This window comes from Neophocaena asiaeorientalis, unplaced genomic scaffold (assembly GCF_003031525.2).
Source record: "Neophocaena asiaeorientalis asiaeorientalis breed wild unplaced genomic scaffold, Neophocaena_asiaeorientalis_V1.1 scaffold787, whole genome shotgun sequence".
NCBI classification, from domain to species: Eukaryota; Metazoa; Chordata; class Mammalia; order Artiodactyla; family Phocoenidae; genus Neophocaena; species Neophocaena asiaeorientalis.
Window position 1 is genome coordinate 237,117 of NW_020175824.1, and position 6,000 is coordinate 243,116.

The following is a 6,000-nucleotide window of genomic DNA, read 5'->3' on the forward strand; positions in this document are numbered from 1 at the left end:
GGTTATTGTAAATAGAGCTGCAATGAATATTGTGGTACATGACTCTTTTCAAATTATGGTTTTCTCAGGGTATATGCCCAGTAGTGGGATTGCTGGGTCGTATGGTAGTTCCATTTTTATTTTCTTAAGGAACCTCCATACTGTTCTCCATAGGGCTGTATCAATTTACATTCCCACCAACAGTGCAGGAGGGTTCCCTTTTCTCCACACCCTCTAAAACTTTTACTGTTTGTAGATATTTTGATGATGGCCATTCTGACTGCTGTGAGGTGATGCATCATTGTAGGGGTTCTTTTTGGTTTTCTTTTTTTTTTTACGTGTACAGGACCGCAGGAGATTTCTGTGCCTCAATTTTGTATCCTGCAGCTTTACCAAATTAATTGATTAGCTCTAGTACTTTTCTGGTAGCATCTTTAGGATTCTCCATGTATAGTATCATGTCATCTGCAAACAGTGACTACTTTACTTCTTCTTGTCTGATATGGAATCTGTTTATTTTTTCTCTTTCTGACTGCTGTGGGTAAAATTTCCAAAACTATGTTGAATAACAGTGTTGAGAGTAGACAACCTTGTCTTGTTCCTGATCTTAGAGAAATGGTTTCAGTTTTTTACCATTGAGAATGATGTTGGGTTTGTCATATGTGGCCTTTATTACATTGAGGTACATTCCCTCTATGCCTATTTTCTGGAGGGTTTTTATCATAAATGGATGTTGAATTTTGTCAAAAGCTTTCTCTGCATCTATTGAGAGGATCTTGTTTTTTTCTTCTTCAGTTTGTTAATATGGTTTATCACATTGATTGATATACATATATTGAAGAATCCTTGCATTCCTGGGATGAACCCCACTTGACCATGGTGTATGATCCTATTAATGTGCTGTTGGATTCTGTTTGCTAGTATTTTGTCGAGGATTTTACATCTATGTTCATCAGTGATATTGGCCTGTAGTTTTCTTTCTTTGTGACATCTTTGTCTGGTTTTTGTTTCAGGGTGATGGTGGCCTTGTAATGAGTTTGGGAGTGTTCTTCCCTATGCTATATTTTGGAAGAGTTTGAGAAGGATAGGTGTTAGCTCTTCTCTAAATGTTTGATAGAATTCGCCTGTGATGCCATCTGGTCCTAGGCTTTTGTTTGTTGGAAAATTTTTAATCATGATTTCAATTCCAGTGCTTGTGATTGGCCTGTTTATATCTTCTATTTCTTCCTGGTTCAGTCTCAGAAGATTGTGCTTTTCTAAGAATTTGTCCATTTCTTCCAGGTTGTCCATTTTACTGGCATATACTTGCTTGAAGTAATCTCGCATGATCCTTTGTATTTCCACAGTGTCAGTTGTTATTTCTCCCTCTTAATTTCTAATTCTATTGATTTGAGTCTTTTCCCTTTTTTTCTTGATGAGTCTGGCTAATGGTTTATCAGTTTTTTTTCTTAAGGAACCAGCTTTTAGTTGTATTGATCTTTGCTATCATATCCTTCATTTCGTTTTCATTTATTTCTGATCTGATCTTTGTGATGTCTTTCCTTCTGCTAACTTTGGGCTTTTTTTGTTGTTCTTTCTCTAATTGCTTTAGGTGTAAGGTTATGTTGTTTATTTGAGATGTTTCTTGTTTCTTAAGGTAGGATTGTATTACTATAAACTTCCCTCTTAGAACTGTTTTTGCTGCATCCCATAGGTTTTGGGTCATCGTGTTTTCATTGTCATTTATTTCTAGGTATTTTTTTGATGTCCTCTTTGATTTCTTCAATGATCTCTTGGTTATTTAGTAATGTATTGTTTAGCCTCCATATGTTTGTGTTTTTTACAGATTTTTTCCTGTAATTGATATCTAGTCTCATAGCATTGTGGTTGGAAAAGATACTTGATATGATTTCCAGTTTCCTAAATTTACCAAGGCTTTATTTGTGACTCAAGATATGATCTATCCTGGAGAATATTCCGTGAGCACTTTAGAAGAAAGTGTATTCTGTTGTTTTTGGATGGAATGTCCTAGTAATATCAATTAAGTCCATTGGTTTAAAATAACATTTAGAGCTTGTGTTTCCTTATTTATTTTTAAATTTAGATGATCTGTCCATTGATGAAAGTGGGGTGTTAAAGCTCCCTACTATGATTGTGTTACTGTCGATTTCCCCTTTTATGGCTGTTAGCATTTGTCTTATGTTTTGAGGTGCTCCAATGTTGGGTGCATAAATATTCACAATTGTTATATCTTCTTCTTGGATTGATCCCTTGATCATTATGCAATGTCCTTCTTTGTCTCTTGTAATAGTCTTGTTTGAAAGTCTATTTTGTCTGATATGAGTATTGCTACTCCAGGTCTCTTTTGGTTTCCATTTTCATGGGATATCTGTTTCCATCCCCTCACTTTCAGTCTGTATGTGTCCTTAGGTCTGAATTGGGTCTCTTGTAGACAGGTCTCTTGTAGACATATATATATTGGTCTTTTTTTATATATCTATTTAGCCTGTTTATGTCTTTTGGTTGGATCATTTAATCCAACCACATGTAAAGTAATTATCAATATGAATGTTGTTATTACCATTTTCTTAATTATTTTGAGTTTGTTTTTGTAGGTCTCTTCCTTCTCTTGTGTTTCCTGCCTAGAGAAGTTCCTTTAGCAATTATTGTAAATCTGGGTTGGTGGTGCTGAATTCTCTTAACCTTTGCTTGTCTGTAAAGATTTTAATTTCTCTGTTGAATCTGAATGAGATCCTTGCTGGGTAGAGTAATCTTGCTTGTAGGTTTTTTCTTTTCATCACTTTAAATATGTCCTGCCAGTCCCTTCTGGCTTGCAGAGTTTCTGCTGAAAGATCAGCTGTTAACCTTATGGGGATTCCCTTGCATGTTATTTTTTTTCCCTTGCTGCTTTTAATATTTTTCTTTGTGTTTAATTTTTGATAGTTTGATTAATATGTGTCTTGGCTTGTTTCTCCTTGGATTTATGCTGTATGGGATTCTCTGCGTTTCCTGGACTTGAGTGATTATTTCCTTTCCCATGTTAGGGAGTTTTTCAACTATAATCTCTTCAAATATTTTCTCAGTCCCTTTCTTTTTCTCTTCTTCTTCTGGGACCCCTATAGTTCGAATGTTGGTATGTTTAATGTGTTCCCAGAGGTCTCTGAGACTGTCCTCAATTATTTCAATTTTTTTTCTTTATTCTGCTCTGCAGCAGTCATTTCCACTATTTTGTCTTCCAGGTCACCTCTCTGTTCTTCTGCCTTAGTTATTCTGCTATTGATTCCTTCTGAAGAATTTTTAATTTCATTTATTGTGTTGTTCATCATTGTTTTTTGGTCTTTAGTTCTTCTATGTCCTTGTTAAACATTTCTTTTATTTTCTCCATTCTTTTTCCAAGATTTTGGATCATCTTTACTATCATTGCTCTGAATTCTTTTTCAGGTAGACTGCCTATTTCCTCTTCAGTTGTTTGGTCTGATGGCTTTTTCCCTTGCTCCTTCCTCTGCTGTGTGTTTCTCTGTCTTCTCATTTTGCTTAACTTACTGTGTTTGGGGTCTCCTTTTCACAGGCTGCAGGTTCATAGTTTCCATTGTTTTTGGTGTCTGCTCCCAGTGAGTAAGGTTAGTTTAGTGCATTGTGTAGGCTTCCTCATGTAGGGGAACTGGTGCTTGTTTTCCTGTGGATGAGGCTGGATTTTTTATTTTTTGTGGGCAGGAGCATGTCTTGTGGTGTGTTTTGGGGTGTCTGTGACCTTATTATGATTTTGGGCAGCCTCTCCTCTAATGCGTGGGGTTGTGTTCCTGTTTTGCTAGTTGTTTGGCATAGGGTGTCCAGCACTATAGCTTGTTGGTTATTGAGTGGAGCTGGGTCTTAGCACTGAGATGGAGATCTCGGAGAGATTTCACCATTTGATATTATGTAGAACAGGAAGGTCTCTGTTGGAACAATGTTCTAAGCTCAGCTCTCCAACCTAGAGGCTCAGGACTGACACCCAGCTGGAGCACCAAGACCCTTTCAGCCACATGGCTCAAAAGAAAAGGGAGCAAAAAAAGAAAGAAAGAAAGAAGAAAATAAAATAAAGTTATTAAAATAAAAAATTGTTAAAATAAAATTTGTTAATAAAATAAAAAAAGAAAAAAAATGGACAGAGAGAACCCTAGAACAAATGGTAAAAGCAATGCTATACAGACAAAATCACCCAAAGAAGCATACACTTACCCACTCACAAAAAGAGAAAAAGGAAAAATTTATATATATATAAAAAAAGAGAGCAACCAAATCAATATACTAACCTACAATGATAATGAACTCTAAATACTAAACTAAGATAAACATAAAACCAGAAACAAAATAGATGCAGATAGCAAACCCCAAGTCTACGGGTGCTCCCAAAGTTCACCATCTCAATTTTGGGATGATTTGTTGTCTATTCAGGTATTCCACAGATTCAGGGTACATCAGGTTGACTGTGGAGATTTAATCCACTGCTCCTGAGGCTGCTGGGATGTTTCCCTTTCTCTTCTTTGTTCGCACAGCTCCTGGAGTTCAGCTTTGGATCTGTCCCCACCTCTGCATGTAGGTCACCTGAGGGCATCTGTTCTTTGCTCAGACAGGATGGGGTTAAAGTAGCTGCTGATTAGGTGGCTGTGGCTCTCTCAGTCCGGTGGGAGGGAGGGGTATGGAATGCAGGGTGAGCCTCCAGAGGCAGAGGCCAGCATGATGTTGCAACAGCCTGAGTTGCACTGTGTGTTCCCCCTGGGGAAATTGTCTCTGGATCACGGGACCCTGACAGTGGCGGGCTGCACAGGCTCCCAGGAGGGAAGGTGTGGATAGTGACCTGTGCTTGCACACAGGATTCTTTGTGGCTGCAGCAGCTGCCTTAGCATTTCATGCCTATCTCTAGTGTCTGCACTGATAGCTACCAACTCGCTCCCATCTCTGGAGCTCGTTTAGGCGGTGTTCTGAATCCCCTCTCTCATGCACCCTGAAACAATTTTTCTTACCTCTTAGGCAGGTCCAGACTTTTTCCCGGACTCTCTCCCAGCTAGTTGTAGTGCACTAGCTTCCTTCAGGCTTCAGGCTGTTTTCACACAGCCAACCCCAGTCCTCTCCCTGGGATCTGACCTCCGAAGCTGGATCCTCAGTTCCTAACCCCCACCCGCCCCGGAGGGTGAGCAGACAAGCGTCTCAGGCTGGTTAGTGCTGGTTGGCACCAAACCTCTGTGCGGGAATCTCTCCACCTTGCCCTCTGCACCCCTGTTGCTGTGCTCTCCTCCATGGTTCCAAAGCTTCCCCCCACCCACCCTCCTGTCTCCACCAGTAAAGGGCTTCCTAGTGTGTGGAAACATTTCCTCCTTCACAGATCCCTCCCCGAGGTGCAGGTCCTGTCCCTATTCTTTTGTCTCTGTATTTTTCTTTTGCCCTACCCAGGTATGTGGAGAGTTTCTTGCTTTTTGGGAGATCTGAGGTCTTCTGCCAGCGTTCAGTAGGTGTTCTGTAAGAGTTGTTCCTTATGTAGATGTATTTCTCATGTATTTGTGGGGAGGAAGGTGATCTCCATGTCTTACTCCTCTGCCATCTTAAAGGTCTCCTGTTGAGATTTTTTATCATGAATGGATGTTTAATTTTGTTAAATGCTTTTTTTCTGTTACTGTTGAGATGATCATGTAATTTTTACCCTTCCTTTTGTTAAAGTGGTGTATCACATTGCTTGATTTGTAAATATTTAACCACTTTTTCCTCCCTGGAATAAATTAAACTTGATTATGGTGTATGACCATTTTTATTTATTTTTGGTTCTGGTTTGCTAATATTTTGTTTAGAATTTTTGCATCTATATTCATCAAAGATATTGACTTGTAATTTTCTCTTTTTGTGTAGTGTTTTTGTCTGGATTTGGTATCAAGGTAATGGTGGCCTTGTAGAATGAATTTGGGAGTGTTCTGTCCTCTTCAGTTTTTTGGAATAGTTTGAGAAGGATAGGTATTATCTCTCCTTTATATGTGTGGTAGAATTTCCCTGTGAAGTAGTCAAGTCTTGGAC